Below are 18,141 nucleotides of genomic sequence, written 5' to 3' on the forward strand. Positions count from 1 at the left end.
TCGAAGCTAGATTTCTTGAAGAAGGTGCTTAGATCTTGTTTGGTTCTGGGCTGTTTTGCCCTAGATTTATTGATATGTGTAATATTGAACCTAAATGCCCTGAACTGAATGTAATATTTTGGAAGAATTTCATATAATGGATTTTTGGTGTTGAGATTTTCTATGTTCTTCTATCAGTTGAGTTATTGTTTTAGTTCTTTTCCATGGTTTACTTGATTACCGAAAATGAAGGCTTTGACTCCACTCCTTCTTAAGTGACAAAGGTTACATTGGATCATGGACCCGCGCAAGATTGCCCGTCGACGTGTAAGGTACGGTGGTCAAGGGCGGGGTCGTGAAAGGGTAAAACCTTTCTGTTTTTTTTTATGTTTTTACCTTAAACCTTTTCGTCAGCAACTAGAGGAATCTGACATAAGGTCAATTTTGATGAGGGTTGGAGCGAAAATGGGAGAGGTCTTGGCGGTTTAGCGAGCACTGGTGAAGAGAAACTCAGAGCGAAGGTGGGTCACGAGGCTTTCAGTGGGTACCAAGGGATTTTTCGACCGTCCAGTGAACTTCAACGAGACCAGTTTCGATGAGCATGGGACTTTCTGACAAGTTGCAGGTTTTCGGCGTGACTCTAGAGTCTCTTGGGGGGATGACCAAAGTCGCAGGCAGCCGAATAGTCACAGGGAAGTCGAGATGTCACAGGGCAACCGAGAGGTCAAGCATGTGAAGGGTCACCGGGCTGCCGAAGCATGATGTGAGAACACGTGGCGGGCACACATGTGCAAAGAAACACACTCGTTAAATCTTCGTGCACGACAGCTAATTGTGCGTGACTACAAGAGTGTTCAACAATGATCACCCACGACAGTTGTCGTGCATGGCAGTGGTCACGTACGATACTGATTGTACGCAGCGACGAGCGCTCGTCACGTACCTAGCAATTACAGTGCTCAGCAACGAACATGCACGACAGCTTAACATGCTTGGCAATGAACATGTGCGGTTGCTTAGCATGATCAACAATGAGCATGCACGACAGCTTCACATGCTCGACAGTGAACACGCACGGCAGCTTAGCGTGCTTGGTAGTGAAGACGCACGGTAGCTTAACGTGCTTGGCAGTGAACTTAGCGTGCTCGGTAGCTTGGACCGTCAAGGGGAAGTGCCCATGTCCGCTGGCAAGACTTTCTAAGAGCATTCCCTCGATAAAGAACTTTATGAGGGTCGGGGACTTTGAAATTGGCAACTTTATTAGCGATAACTTAGTTGGGGGGGTTCATGTCTGGCTTGCAGAGTCTGTTGGAAGTCAAGTCCTCAAGAACAATTGTGAACTCCATGTTGTACTGTGGAAGGGCATTTACTATGAACAGGGCATGATACCCATCATAGGTTAATTCCTTGCCAGAGAAGTCTACTTTGTATGTCTGATATACTCGATCTAAAACCCTTCTCTGTTCCTCTGAGGTCGAAGTGACACTGGCGATCAACTGCTCTCTTTGTTTCAAATGCAAGAGCAACGCTGATCATTAACTACTTCTCTTTTCCTTACATGCAAAAGCAACACTGATAATTAACTTCTTCTCTTTTCCTTAGATGAAAGAGCAAGCTGAGACCCCCTCGCATTTCGCTGGGTTGAATTTTTGAGATTTCTCAGTTGTAATGACACAAGTTGTATATGTAACTTGTAGCTTCTTTTAATGAAAAATTTTGCTCGTTTGCATTAATTGTCTCCTATGCATCTTCTGCTTTTTTTGAATGTAGTAAACCTACCACACTCCCTCTTCCTTCGAGACTGTAAGAGTGATGTGTGTTTAGAGTCATACACTAAGACTTAATGGTATCTTTAACATCTTACCTTTGAGACTGTAAGAGTGGTGTGTGTTTAGAGTGATACACCAAGAATTGAAAGTATGTTTAAGGTCTTACATTCGAGACTGTAAGAGTGGTGTGTGTTTAGAGTCATACACCAAGACTTGACGGTATGTTTAAGGTCTTACCTTCGAGACCGTAAGAGTTACGGATAATACCTTTTTAGGTAACGTCTGTTGATAGGGGTTATCACATCCTTCCCGTCAGAATGAGTCAATATATAGGCTCCATTTGGGGACACCGTTTTTATTACATAAGGGCCCTCCCACTTTGGTTCAAATTATCCTTTACATCGCCCATGCATGACGATCGGCCTTTTTACTGCTAGAACCAAGTCACCACTAGAGAATGAACAGACTTTGACTGACTTGTCAAAAGCCCTCTTCATCCTCCCCTGGTGTAGCTCAAGGTTCTGCTGAGCTTCTAGTCTCTTCTTATCAAGTTCATCTAATTCTTGATAATGTAACTTGACCTGTTCATCATCTGTCATATCATGATGTACGACGATACGAAGCGATGGAAGTTGGATTTCAAGGGGTAGTGTCGCTTCACTCTCATAAACTAAATAATAGGGAGTAGAATCGGTGGCACTCCGAGTTGTGGTGTGATAAACCCATAAAGCTTCAAGAAGCTTCTCATGCCAATATTTCCTTGCTTTTGACACTGATTTTCTCAGAACACTGTAAAGGGTCTTGTTGACGGCTTCGGCTAAACCATGTGTCAGAGGATGGTACATAGTAGAGTACTTCCACTCAAAGCCAAATTGGTTAGCCAAGTGGTCAATGTGCTGGCTCCTGAACTAGGGTCCATTGTCTGATATGATCTGGTCAGGCACACCGAATCGGTAAAAAATGTGGTGTCGCACAAAGTTGGCTACTGATTCTCAGGGGACATGTTTGAGTGGGATCGCTTTAGCCCATTTGGCTAAGTAATCCTTAACGGCTTAGATAAAAGTATGGCCCAATGCTGAGGGAGGGTCGATGGGTCCGACAATGTCCATACCCCATTGTGGGAAAGGTCAAGACATGACTGTAGGATGGAGAGGCTCTGGTGGCTGGTGAATGAGGTTTGAATGTATCTGACACACTTGGCACCTTTTGGCATAGGACAATGAATCTATAACAATTGATGGCCAGTAATACCCCAAACCTGTGTATCTGTTCATAGAGCTTAAGACCAGTCTGATGAAGGCCATAGAACCTGACACGTACTTCTTCTAGGACTCACTTTGCTCTTTTGTATCGAGGCATCGGAGGAGGATGCCATCAAAGGATCGTCGGAAGAGAGCATAGTCGTCCAAAAGAGTGTATTTTATGGACATTCTTCGTATACTCATTGCGATCGTCTGGTAGCCGTCCGTGTTTAAGGAAGTAGATTATTGGTTCCCTCCAATCCTCAGCTTGTTCAATATCGGCACATATTGGATCAAAGATCTCCTCCTCTTGTCTTTTAGACTTATTGCCTTGGTCTTGCTTCATCTTCTTTTCAGCTTCGAGAGAATCCTTAACAGTGATAAGGGCCTCAATGGGATAAGGAGGGCATTCTAGGAAAATAATCCTTTCATCATCCCCATCTAACTCTCTAACCAGCTCAATGTACCTCCACTCTGCTACCCATATAGGCGTGGGTTCCTTCAACGAGATTTAAATAGTGGCACGGAGTTTGGTAAGGGCATCGGCCTGGGAATTTAACCTTCTAGGGATGTGCCCTAAAGAAAAATCATCGAGGTTTTCCATCAAAGTTTTCATAGTGTCATGATGGGCTTGAGATTGTCTTTCCTCACATCATATATCCCTTTGAGTTGCCATATTACCAGTTCTAGATCTAAGGTGACTTCAAGCCCTATTATGAGGGCCAGATACTCAGCCTCATTGTGCGAGTCAGCTTTTGCGAGGGAGAAGGACAAGGGAATGACGCCATCTAGCGGGTCAAGAGTATTATTTCAGCACCACACTGAAAGGCTCCATCAAAGTACATCTTCCAATTACAAAATGATGCAGTGCAAAACACTTCCTCATAGGGAGGTCACTTCACAGGGGAGATTCTGTCGGTACGGGGTGTGCTGCCAAGAAATCAGCCAGGGCTTGACAAAGACAAAGTTATGGGTAAAAGACCGAAAAAGGGTAGGCCACGTGCTATTCTCGTGTGCCCTCCCTGCGCCAGTGTCCATTAAAGGGGACTGGTATTCACAGTCATGACCAGTAACTTTCGGGACTCATATCTCCCTCGTTACTAGTCGGGTCGCACTCAAATTTTGCACGCGTGCTCGTCTCGTCAAGAGGAGCGTATTGATATGTGGCACGTCCTGTGATGACACCCGAGAAGGGATAAAATCTAGAGAGAAAATGACGATTCGAGAACAACAGTTGCAGAAAATCAGCAGTAGCATGAGCCGCTAGAGCGGCCATATCACAGCGCGCATACTCGATCGACGCAAAACTAGTGGTATTGCATGCATAAGGTTCAGGGCTATGTCTGATCTGAACCCCGCATGTGATGAACAGTTAGATTTAGTGTACAAAGTTGTTAAATTTGCTGCAAAATTCTGGCCACCAGAATCCAAATTCGGGCAAAAAACTTGAAATTGTAAAATCTTTGTTTAGGCACGAAATCGAGCTGCGTTTGTTGCAAAATGATCGTGACAGTGAGCTCATCGCAATTCAACGAATAAATTGTGATGATATGCCAAGAAACGAGCACAATTTGGATCCGAAATTTTGTAAGTTTCTTCCAAATTTTGCATCGCGTGATCATACTCCAAAAGCACGATCCATGGCTCGAAGTTAGTATCAAATCAATCGTCATGTCGTGCCCAACAAGAAAGTAATCATCTTTTGGCCATACGGGTGCTGGAGAAATCCCGAATCATCTTAAGAAAATCGAACATGTTCCATTGTTGTAGTAGGGACTGTTTTGAAAATTCGTGTATTGTTGAGCAAGGGTAAAATCGTAATTTTACACCCATTTTTAGATTTTATTTTAATTCAAACAAATTGTATTTTTTAGTAATTAGGGTAAGTTTTGGGCATCCACCCATGTTTTGGGCCCAACTCTACAAATACATGTTGTGTCTCATTGTAAATGGCTTCAACTTCATGAATAACAATTAAGAGTTTTAGTCTTGAGATTGTGGCACATCTTGGTGAGAGAGAGAGGAGAGAGAAGAAAAGGTCTGATACCTCTAGGTTAAGGTAATTCTCTCTCCTCCTCTCTTCTCTTCTTTCTTTCTCTCTTATTCTTCTTCTCTCTTTCTCTCTTCTTTCTTTCTCTCTTCTCCTTTCTTTCTCTCTTCTCTTCTTTTTTTCTCTCTCCTCATATTTTTCTCTCTGTCTCTCTCTTCTCTACCTCAAACATGCACAACAGTGAGCATCGCCATGCATGTCTCTCTCTTTGTTTATCTTTCTCTCTCTTTCTATTTTTGCCCCTCTATTCTCTCTCAACATACACGGCATTAGGCACCGCCAGGCATGTCTCTCTTTCCCTTCTTTCCTCTTTTATCTCTACTCTCTTTCCTCTCTCATTCCCCCTATTTCCTAAATTTCTTCTCTTTTTTCTAATCTTCTCTTTCTTTCTCTCTCTACTTTCCTTCTTCTTTCTATGCTCTCTTTCCTGATCTCTTTCTGCACTTTCCTCTCTTCCCTCTCTTTCTCTCTCTTTTGTCTCTCCTTTTCTCTTTGTCATTCATTTTCTCTCTCTATTCTTTCCTTTCTCTCTCCTCCTCATTTATACACGGTGGTGCTCATCGTCGTGCATGACATCCTCCTTCTCCTAGAATATGCCCGTGAGCCGAGCCTTAACCTGAGTGGCCGGCCAGGCCTCTATCTGAGTTCCTTCTTCCCCTTGTTGTGCATGGCGATGCCATCATCGTGCACGACATTTCTTTCCCTATCCTCTGACAAAGGCACAGAACCGGGCCCTTTCCAAAGTGGCGGGCCGGGTCGTGCCTGAGTCTCTTCTGCACACACACTAATGCTTATTTTCTCTCTCCTGTTTCATTCCCCCTGTCATGGATAGTGAAACTCATGGCCATCTATGTTCCCTCTTATTCTCTCTCCTCTATCATGGACGGTAGAACCCATTGCTGTCTATGTTCTCTCTTACTCTCTCTCTCTCCTATCATGGACAGCGGAACCCATCGTCGTCCATGTAAAAGCACCCCCAATGGTTAGAGCCGCAACATGACCTAAAATATCCTTTGCACATGTCCAATTTCGGCGACGACGTAAAAAGCTACCCGAAACATTCTAATTCTTCTTCCTCCCCCTCCTCTTCTATTTCTTTCACCGGTGTAGCTCGACAATAGCCAGACTTCAATGCTCTAAACAAAGAGCTTAGAGGCACCAGCCTCAGCAGGTCGCAGCAAAAACTCCTAAACGAGATGCTAGCCCAGGCGGCTGGATTCTCCTCAGTACCATCCAGCATGGGGAAAATGAACCTGAGATGGCGGAAGAAGCTACAGCCCACGCCTCAAAAGCTCAAGGTCCTCAAGTTTCCTGATACTTCACTTTTCCCTAAGCCTAAATGTCAAACTTCTACATCTCTAATACAAATACCTATTGCCTCCACATCAACCTAGACCGCACTAGCTGAACAACAAAATCAGCCAGTGTGACAAACCAAAATTCAACCAAAGACTATTCCCAAGCCTACCTTACCACCAACACCGGTGATTAGATCATTAACACAGAAGACAAATGAAGAAAAAGTGAAATATGACATAATTGGGCACTTGAGAAAGCTTCCTACCCTCCTAAGTATCTATGATGCCCTCTTGTTGTTTAGAGACTATCGTATGGTTCTGGTTCAAGCTCTTTCTAACTTAGAGGTGTACGAGACTGAAGTGGAGCCTATCGAGGTTGACCCAGCCATCCTAAGTGGGTGCTTAGCAATCTCCTTTTCCGAAGATGACCTCCAGTTGGGAGGGTCAGCAGTCAACCTAATCCCAAGAAGGATCCTCACTTGATTGGGATAAGGGTCTGACGAGCTCACTTCTACCCACATCACCATGTAAGGGTTCAACTAATCAGGAGAAAAGGCGACTGACATAATGCGTCTTCACCTCAAGATCGGTGACTTCAACGATTACACTTAGTTTCATGTAATTGACACCGATACATCTTACAATGTCCTCCTCGGCCGCGCTTTGCTTCATGATCAGGGGGTGGGTCCTTTCACGCTCCACCAATGCTTCAAGTACAGCGGAGATGGGAGACAGCACACGATCTATGCTGACCAAAGACCATTCCCTATAGCCAAGACTCACTATGTCGATGCCAAGTACTATTTCGCAGACCTTCCAGCACCAAAAAAATCAACAGATGATGATTCAAAGCCTGTGAGAGAGACATGACCCTCGTCTCATTATGATGTTGAAGATCTAGGGCGAATGATCACGGACATGTTCAAAGAAGAGGAAAGATAGGGCAAGATCCTCCCTTTGACTCCTCTCTACTCAAGTATACCTTGTCACCTCTTCAAGGTCATGGTGTCATCCCCAAAAGACGAAGCTCCTCCGCTACTTCTAATTCGTCAGAACAAAATGGCGAGCTAGAGGCAATTCTTGAGACTAAGGAAGCCCTAGAGGCAAACCTGCCAGCACTGAGGGTCATCTATACGTAAAACATGCAAAAGGTCCTGCATGTTCCCATTGCTCTGTTAGAAGCAGAATTGCCATACCGACAACCAAGGAAGGTACTCCAAATCCCATCCTCCATGAAGGGGATGGCAAGCAGCCTAGAGAAGGTCTTACACCTCTCAAAGGCTCCCAAAGAGGTATAAGTGGACAATAGTCAGCTCTCCAGCTCTCAGGAACAAGACCCCATGCCAGAGCCAAGAAGTGAGATTCATAGCCTCCAGAATCTGTTGGAGGTTATGCGCATCGCTTCAAAGCACTTGAAGGAGTTTGTCCCTAAGACTAAGACATATGACGAGCTCAAAAGCAATGCACCTAGAATCAAAGCCAAGGCTTCCCCAGATTGCAGCATTTACAGCAAATAGGCTCACCAAATCATGCGAACCATGAACTATGAGCCCTTGTTTAATCAAACGCTAAGGGGTGTGAAAGCGACTGCTCCCTCATTCGAGGTCATTGAAGCCATAGCACACAACCAAAAGGCAAGCTAGGGAGTGGGCTATTCTTTTTCGTCGTACACCGTGAAAGGGTAAAAGCAATGAAAAGAAGTAAAAAATAAAATAAAATTGCATCACATTGAAAATGAAAAGAACTATTCCACTCATCAAAAGGAATATTACAAGTGTCTTTTCTTTATAAACGAGAAATAAAATGCTGTCAAAAGCGATCAATGATCTCATGGACCTTCCCCTTGCACTCTTCGACCGAGGCTCTCACTCGCTCGATGTCCACTCTCAATTCGGCCACCAGCCTAGCCTCATGATCCACTCGGGCTAGCTGCTCTCCCAAGGATTACTCAAGGTGAAATAGCTTCTGAACCAGTTCCTTATCTTCGGTCTCCCAAGCTGCCATCTCCTCCAACCTGGCAAGCTCCTATGCTCATTTGGCAATCTTTGCCTTCAGGGTCTGCACCTTGTTATTACGCGTTAGGGCCTTCTCGACAAGGGCGGACTTCAGGGAGACAGTAGCATCTATCTCCCCTACCTGGGCCTCAACGAACTAGAAATTCTTTCTTTAGGAATCCTCCAACCACTCTAACTGAGAGTCCTCTAGTCGCTTTGCAGCTTTCTCTGCCTGTAGAGCCTTCATCCTCCATCCCTCCAGCTCGTTGGCGATGATGTCAAAGTAAGGGAGCGCTTCGAGCACACTTCCTAAGGCGATCCCCCTCAATTGCAGGAGCGCCGCTCCAAGCTCTTCGAAAGGCAACTCCTTCAGCTTCTAGAAGCCTGTTCACAACATCTCAAAGAAAATGCTCGGTATCCCACTGAAAGAGGGCCTGGGCAGAACAGTAGGTGTAACCACGAGGGAAGATCCCCCATTGCAATCAAGGCGTCAAGCCCCCCAGATTCAGGGGCAACCTCAGGCTGCACTACTACCTTAACAATAGCTCTCTCACTCAGATCCCCTGTCATGACCCCTTCAAGATCGACCCCCTCATGCTCAGGTGTTATAGCTTCACCTTCTGTAAGCTTCGCAGCCTCAGTTGGGGCTAGGCTGACCTCCTCTCCTGGAACTACTACCTCAGTGTCAGGCTGCACCATGGTAGCCTCCTCTCCCAAGGAAACGATTTCCCCTGTATCCCCTCCTCATGAACCGCAATCTCCACCTCGGCAGGTTCGACGCCTTCTCCCTCTCCTTCTTCGCCCTTGTCCTTTGGTGGAGCCACTTCGACTATAGGCTCCTCCACAGGGCCTGCCTCTTCGATAGCCAAGGGTACCTCCTCTGGGTCCTCCAAGCCTGATCCTTGACGATATCCTACCTCTGGATCTCCTGTAGCTACATCACTTGAGGCAGCAACCTACTGCTTCTTGGGTGATCCCCCATCAGTCCCTGGGACTCTAGCCTCCTCTATCTCCACAAGCTCTACCGAGGTTTCCCTTTCCTTAGTTAGCGCAGCAACCTCCAAGCTCTAGAGGCTCTCTCTGCCTCCACCTCATCATCAAGGCCATCCTCCTCAACCCCGTTCACCTTCATCAGGACTGGGCCTTCCCCTTCAACCGTGGGCGTCACTTCTCGATCCAAAGAAATTTCAATCGAGGCAGTGGGATCTGAGGCATCGGCCTAAGTCTTTGAAGGGCCAGAAGAAGGTTTAGGTGAATTCTCAAGAGCGAAGGGCGAGGCAGAAATAGGTGGAGACACGCAGCCCTTTGAAGAAGCCAAAGACGAGGAACCATCTTCTGGCTCGCAGACCATTGAGATCTTATGCCCTTTGCGTTTTGAATCCTTGGATGCCTCCTTAGTCGAGGTGCAAGGACTCATAGGAGTAGCCCCCTTTCTCTTCTTCCTTTTCACCTGCTCGGGCATAATAGCCTTTAAGGTGTCCAATTTGGAAGAATTGGTGGCCAGCGTTCTATGCCGACCGCTCCTTATAAGTTCATTCAGGTCCTGAACCAGGAACGTCTCGAACCCTGCAACCTTGCGGCCCTCTTTCCATTTGAAAATAGCAAAGAGATTGTCACAAATGCTCTCTATCTTACCAGCTTGGGATACTGGGATGTTAATCACCCCTGGAAAGGGGAAAACGGAAATTGGCATCAAGAGATTAGACAGAGGAGGATTGTCAATGCTCCCACTCTTGGCGAGGTTACTGCCTTGAACTATTCATGGAATTGGCAGGCTCTTGGGATCGCTCAAGGGATAGCAACTGATGATACTTCATTGTAATTTCCTATGAAGAAAAAGACTGGGAACATCTTTGATAAACTCAGTTCTGTCTTCGAATGAAAGGAGGGCCGAAAGGTCCTAGGTCATGACGGGCATCCATTCCAAGACTTGAATGCATTGATCGAGAGTGGTCCTCACAGTAAACTTGTTGCGGGCCCTTCTCAAGGAGGGAGTTCTGAAGCGGGTTCTCCTCCTTGAATAGGAGGGAAGAAAAGGAAACACTCCACCCCTATCGGCACTCGTGCAGCAGTTCTAATGGTTAGACCTGCTCGAAGACGTAAGGGTGTTAAAATTCCTGTAATTTTTGAATCAAGAGGTAGCTCTTTTACCTATGATTCATTAGCTACTCCCTCGGTATCACCTTCTGCGCTTTCTCCACCATCTTCTGTCTCTCTCGAATTATTTTCTTCTTCTTCAGAGACCGTGGTGGATGAATCCGGCCCCTCTGAGCCTATTATCATTACTTTTGATCAAGAAGTGACTTCGAAACTTGGGATGGTGCCTCCAGGTCCAAGGGTGGTCCCCGAATCGGATCCGGTTACAATGGAGATCAACGAGGTTGAAGGCCCTGCAATTATTACCCAAGGAAGGGAACCTAACACTATCATAGCCCTTGATCTGTAGGAGATTACTGCCCTGACTGAGACAGGGGCTGTGGTAATGGATCACAGAGGCCTCGGTATTTTTCTTGAGGAGGGGCATATGGTTAGCGAGGCTTTTGAGGTTGCTGCCCAAGAGTACACCGGACAAGCAGATGAAGGGGTTGAACTTTTTGTCACCAAGGTTTTGGCTGTTGAGGATGCAAACTAGGTGGAAGAAGGCATGGCTGAGCTTGAAGTGGTGACCTTAAAAGATGAAGGCTAAAGGGAAAAGGTAACCCCTGAACTTGTCGAAGCTGAAGTGACAGTTCAAGAAAGTAGGGAACAAGAAAGAGATGCTGGCCTTGAACTTGTTGAGGCCATAGCAGAGAATGAGAGAGAAGGGGAGGGGATTGCTTTAGAGCACACTGAGACCAGAGTGGTGGCTCCAACAAGTGAAGACCAAGGTGAGGAGGCTGAGGAGACCAGGCATGTTGAGGCTAAGGCTGCCTCTGAATCTAAGATGCCCAAGGCTTTGAGCATCACGATTGGTCTAGAAGATTCAGGGACTCACCTAGCTATCACCCCTTCGAGCTCAGCCTTGGAAATCTAAGTTCCTTCAATGATGGTGGACCCAGCAATATCATCCCAACCTATTTTCAACGGGGTTTCTGACATAATTGCGGACATGCTCCGTGTTGGTCTTCAAGGTTGAAGGGGGCTGCCTCTCACTGAGCTAGGCAAGGCACTAGCCAAACTTAGGGAATTTGCTACTGTGACCACTGTTTTTGGGAATGCGCTAGAAGTCCTCTCTCATTTTGATGCTACTTTAAATGAATTGGAGAGCTGGAGGCTGGAGAGGTTGCATCATGAAGCATAAAGCAACAAGGTAGCTTCCTTAGAGGCGTCAATCTCACATCGTCATGAGGAAAAAGATTCCTACGTAGAGACGAAGGCTACTATGGTTGCCCATCAACTCGCTTTAAAGGTGGAGGGGAGAGCATGCTTCAACAAGATGATAGGAATCAAGATGGAGATGCGGAAGCTGAAGGACGAATTTGATGATCTGGAGAAGGAGATGATTCAAAGGAAGGCCTTGGATGCTTCTTTAGCTGAAGACCTATCAGAGTTCATTCACACCATCGAATCAAAAAGTGCCTCCCAGGAATAAGAGGCTCAAATGGTGGTTGAACTAAAGGAGCATATGCAGAATACCATGGCTTCTTCCGCAGCATCCAGAGCAGAGATCAATAAGATAATCGATCATTTTTTAAAGTGTCCTTCTTTGCTTTTCCTTTTTCTATATGCCGACACATGTACAAATTTTTGGATTTATGAATGAAATGTCTCTCTTTCTCCTCTAGCTCATTTCGCTACATGATTTCATTCTTCTTTTTGTTTCGCTGCATTTCATCTCTCGCTCTTAAATAGACCACGTCTCAAGGCACTCATTGTTTCTCGCCTTTTACTGAGGAGAACCCTAAGCCTTGCTTTGTTTTGTGACAAACTGTGGTGGTTCCAATGACCTCAAACAGGGGAGCAGTTGCTTCTTCTCCTCTTGTTGTTTGATTGGATAGGGGCTCATAATTCATTGTTCTCATCATTTGATGAGCCTGCTCACTATAAATAGTCCAATCAGGAGGGGCTTTAGCTTCTATTCGAGATACATTTACTGCAAGCTCGTCATAGCTCTTGGTCTCAGGCACGAACTCCATTAGATGTTTTGAAGCAATACGCATAACCTCTAATTGACTTTGGAGACTACGAACTTCACTTCTTAACTCAGCCAGGGGATCCTGCTCTTGAGGGCGAGAAAGTTGTCCTTTCTTGAACTGCTCCCCTTCCATAGAATCAGGGAAGCGCAAGACTTGTGCCTGACTACAGGTCTGAACTGTCGCTGCCGTGGGATGAGGAGCATCCTCCTTGCTTATGGAAACTGAGTTTTGGAGTACCTTCCGTGGTAGCTGGCTTGCCAATTCTGCTCTCAAGATTGCAATAGGGACGTGCATGACTTTTTGATGGTCCGGCAAGTAGGTGACCTTTGGAGCTAAGAATTCTGTCCCCATGACTTCCTCAATCTCATGAGTGTCCTCTGGTTCACCTTCTTACAATGGTGGTTCTGGATTGGAAGTAGAGGGGGAAGCCTCATCTTTAGGTGAAGATGGAGCCCCCTCAGGGATAATGAATGGGATGCTAGGGTGAAGGGCAATCTGAGGGAGAATTTTTCCTTATCTTTTCTCTTCTTTGAACATGTCCACCAATGTTCGTCCGATGTCCTCAACATCTTCATGTGACGAAGATTCTACCTTTCTTGTAGACTTGTAATAACCATTACTTGGCTTTTGGGATGACACCAAATCTGTAAAGTAATACTTGGCATCAGCATAGTGAGCTTCGACTATGGGAAATGGTCTTTTGTAAGCATAGACTGCGTGCTGTCTCCCGTCTCGACTATACTTGAAGCACTGGTGCAATGTGGATGGAACTACCCTCTGATCATGGAGCCACGGGCTGCCGAGAAGGATGTTGTAGGAGGTATCTATGTCGATTACATGAAACTAATCATAGTCGTTCAATTCACCAATCTTGAGGCAAAGGCGGATAGTGCAAGTCGGCTTCTCTCCTGATTGGTTGAATCCTTGGACTATGATATGCGTTGTAGTGAGATCTTCATAACGTAATCCCAACCGAGTGAGGATTCTCCTTGGGAAAAGGTTGACTATTGACCCTCCATCCAACATAATTCAATTGATGGAGCATGCATGTAATTCACCAGTCACAAAGAGAGGGCGATTGTGAAATTTTTCTCATGATTGCAGATCATCCTCTAAGAAGGTGATCGCCATAGATCCACTCAAGATCGATGGGTCCACTTCAATGGGTTCAACTTCAGCCTCATATACCTTTGGATCAAAAAGAGCCGGACCAAAGCCATACGGTAATCCTTCGAGAGCATGAGAGCATCATAAATGCAAAGAAGGGATGAAAGCTTCCTCAAGTTCCCTATCACATCATATTTTACCTTTTCTTGGTCGATTTAGGTGGAAGAGGCTTATTTTGGTTAGCTGACTGACTTGGTTGTGCATCCGACTTGGTTTGGGTGAATTGGGCGATAGGGATATGTTTAAGATGAGTGGAGGTCTGAAGTTGAGGTTTAGGAGGTGGCTGGGTATATGGAATCAGAGGCTTCTCGGGGGGTTGAAGGACTGGTGGATTGTCCAAGGTATTTGGGTGAGGAAGGAGCCCAGGGAGCTTTAGGATGGGGTATTGTTTGAAACATTAGGGTGAGGGAGAATTGGTGGACCAAGAAAAATGCTTGGCTTCTGAGGTGGAGATTGCAGCGTTTTCCCTGATCTCAGGCTCATTTGCCTTGTGCTGGGTGACACTTCTGATATCTGCACCATGTGACAGACTTCCTGAGAATCCCATGATTCTCTCAGTCTCTGCTCAAGGTCAAGATCAAGAGCCCACTGGGGTTTCCTTGGTTTTGACTTCTTGTGCTTCTTAGTGGAGAAAGATGGTTGTATCTTGGCTCAAGTCGCCTGGGCATCAACAACTGTTAAGAATCCAGCTGCTTGGGCCAGCGTCTTTTTCATCCACCTCGGTTGTGTCATGCTTATATTGGTTCCCTCAAGTTCTCTTTCAAGAGCCTCGAAGTCTGGACATTTCAAGGTTGTACCTGCAGGAGACATAGAAGTGGAAGAATGAGAAGAAGAAGAAGGAGGACGAGAAGGGTCAATAAGTGAGGGACTTTTAAGGTTGTTCCCCTCATCGAATCGATCTGGGCAGCTTTTTGCATCATTACCAGAGTTGGACATGTGCAAGGAGTCTTTTAGATCTTTCCCTTGCTCAGATCGTTGGGGAATGCTTTTAATATCGTCACCGTCATTTGACATGTTCTGAGGAGAGGATCGCGCAGAGACAACTTCTTGATGGGATGAGGAAGGAAGGATGATCACATTAAGGATAAAGTCCAGTAACTTTGGCAGTGGGGGAAGAGGTCTGAGAAATTCCTGCTCAACTGATAGTTGAGCCATCTTGTTTCTCCGGTGAGTAGCCCTTGGGGCCCGCCCTCTCTTGGTTTTTATCAGAAGTGATTGATTCGTGTCGCTAGGCTTATGAATAGCCCTAGCTTGGCGAACTGCTTCTCTCTTTAAGGCTTTGAGTCTACTTCACCCGTGATGGACTATCCATGCCCGGGAAGTCCAGGATTCAATGTAATCAGAATCATCATTTCTCGGGTCTTGCGTCAGGAGGCACTCTCGCACCGGTGGAATAGTGACTTGGGGATCACTTTCTAAAACGCTACAAGGCTCTTAGCATCCTTGTATTTTCTTTGCGATTATATCATCGAAACTAGAGCATTCACTCAGGTCGTGGCCCCATATCTGATGGTACGGGCATCAATGGTTCTCAGTTCTCTGAGCAAGATGCTTGGGTTGCCTTACCGGCTTTGGTGCAATGAGGCCTTCTTGAAACATCGTAACGAACAAAGCACGTAGGAGATCAGGTGCTTCATTTTCCTCATGGACTGTCACTATATGAGAAGCTTTTGTTGCCCCAAATGCCTTCTTTAGCTCTTTGAGCTTTATCTGACCCTTCTGGATTAGGGCTTTGATAATGTCTTTTAACATGTAACAGTTGTCTGTGGCGTGATTTATCCTCTGATGATAAGGACAGTAATTCTCATGACTATCAAGTCCAGGTTGATCAGGGAACTTGGTCTCTGACAGCTCGATCATGTTCTGTTTGAGTAAAAATCAGAGGAGTGCAAGGACCCATTCCTTTTCAATAGGGTATACTTTATTCTTATGCTTGGTCTAATAATAATCCCGATTAAGGTTCGTGGGTGGGGGTACTCGGTTGTACGACTGTTGTTGCTTGCCTGCCTGAGGCGCTTTCGCTATGTTCATGCCATTGGAAAGGTCCAAAGTTTAGGAGGGAGCTTTCTTTGGATCACTTATGGTGACGACCGCACTGATTACTCCTTTATGTTGGCTGCCCCAGGTATTAGTCCGAGTACTACCGTTGCCCCGGTTGTTCCCTGAGCTTGCAAACTATTGTCGTGAACCACCATGGTGGCGTGACAGACTTTTTATGCGAACCGACTTAGAGATCAACTCTGACATGGAAGTCAGAATGGAGGTCAGCCGACTGTCATGTGGCATCTATGCGATCAATCTTCATGCACCATGTCTTCGAACTTATTCGTGAGCTCCTCGTGAGAGTCGCCAGGTTCGTTCACAACCATTATGCTAATTGTTTCTCCAGGAAGGTTAGCCTTAGGTGCGTTTGTGGGCTTTCGAGCTTGACGGGTCACAAGCAGCAGATCGGTCAGCAAGAGATCAACATGCCCCGACTAGACTCGAGTCTTGTACACCGATCGCATAAGGACCGGTTCTCAACGGTCTTGAGACCGTGGCTGCTGAGTGGCTGGGTCATCTTCTACGACGTGTGGGGTCCATGGACTTCTTCTTCAGGCTTTGTTATCTGAAGAGGGTAGATGGGGTTCAGATGAAGAGGGTCATTAGAGCTGATTGCCCCGATCGTCTTGATTTCTTCCCTGTTCAGAATTAGGAGGCCGAGAATTGTGAGCAGGTGTCTTTAAGTGAACAGGTGGAAGCCTGTCCCTTACAGTGTGTGCTAGTGTGTGCTAAGTAGGAGGATGAGGGGTCGTCTTCTATGTACTAGAGTTGGCATAATGACGGCGTTGCCCCGAGTGGTGGGATGCACATGCATGACGTGTGCAGGACCTAGCCTTAGAAGGCTTGATCCTGGATGCTGACTCGAGGTAACATAAGGGTTGCCCCAAGGTGTGGCTAGAGTGGGTGACCCACGAGCCTTAAGGTGTGTGCGAGAGTTGGAGGACTCAGGGTCTCCACCTCGATGTTTCAGGCCTCTAAGAATAGAGACTCGTGGTGGTGCGGGAATGTGGGGGGTAGCCTTGTGCCGACCCACAGAAGCAACGACAACTTGCTTGCCTTTTGCAGAAAGGGATTGAGCAGCCTTCCAGCGTACCTCAACAATACGACCGACAAGTTATTTGCCAGTGATAGGGTGCATGCTGTGAGTAGTGGCATGTGTGCCATCGATGCAAGGTGCCTTGATGGAGGTACCAGCAGAGCTAGGAGATGGTGAGTTAGGGACCTTTAAGTCCCTCCTCATGCCAATCCAGGTTAAGACTTGGGAGAAAGACCCAGAAGGAAAGTTGGGAATGAAGTTCGAGAAACTTGCTCCCGGGGGACGCTAGCGAATGCGGGGATCAGAAAATCCCCGATTCAGATAAACAAGTTAAGAAACCCAGCAGCCATGTGATGTATGAAAACAGAAAAACAAAAGAGAAACTAGCCAAACAAGAACTATCCGACAAAGGGGTAGTAAGTCATCAGTGGAGTCGACAAGATGGTTAGGTGCCTTGATCTCACCCTCTGGATGTAGATGATCGGGCGGCACGTGTCTCGAGTTTCGGGAGAAACTAGGACTTTGAGATCGCTCTCTCGAGAACCTCTCTCAGGAGAGAGGGCATGTATATCAACCGATGAGAGAGGAATTTAAAGTGAGTTTGGGACTAACTTGGGCTGGCTAGCGTGGACGCCCTCTTAGATCACGAAGAAAGCCCCCTAGTCATAGAACTGGTTCGGAATCGCCTCCCTTGGCCTGTATTCTCCTGTTTCTGTAATCACATACACAAGGTTAATTTTACAAGACAATTGGGTCGCAAGAGACCCCACCTTATCTTTGAGCGAATGTACACATGAGTGCACATCTAAAAGAAGAAATGGGAAGAAAATATATGAAAGAAGAAGAAAGGGGTAGAGCAGAGGAATGAGGAAGATAAGAATTTGACTAGGTGACTAGACTAACACAGCAGCTAGACTAGCAAGTGATTAACCCGGTGTGGTAGCAAGGTGGGCACGACAACTAGATTGATACAACAACAATGCTACTAGATGCCAGAACGATCATCAGCCAGCCTGGCACAATCGCCAGCCTATCGTGGCAATAAGGCGGGCATGGTATCTAAGACCTGCTCAACGACAATACCGCTAGACGACGAGACTACCATGGCAATGTTTATCTTAGCCTCTCTTTGTCAAATGAGAAAGAAAGAAGAAATAAGAAAGAGAAAGAGAGACATGCATAGTACTACCGATGTTGTGCATGTGAGAGGAATAAGAGATGAGCAGTGAGAGAGTGAGCAATGAGAGAGAAGAGAAAGAGAGGGAAAAGAAAGAGAGAACGGAAAGAAGGAAGAAGAAGAAAAAGCAAATAGAGGATGGGAGTACATGGACGACGATGAGAGAGAAGATAGGAAAGAACATGGATGGCGATGAGCCGCCGCCGTTCATGACAAAAGGGTAAGAAGAGAGAGAAAATATCGATGGTGATGAGCTTCTGCCATCCATGACA

This window comes from Amborella trichopoda, chromosome 4 (assembly GCF_054954075.1).
Source record: "Amborella trichopoda isolate Santa Cruz 75 chromosome 4, AtrichopodaSantaCruz75HAP2 v2.0, whole genome shotgun sequence".
Classification (NCBI taxonomy): Eukaryota; Viridiplantae; Streptophyta; class Magnoliopsida; order Amborellales; family Amborellaceae; genus Amborella; species Amborella trichopoda.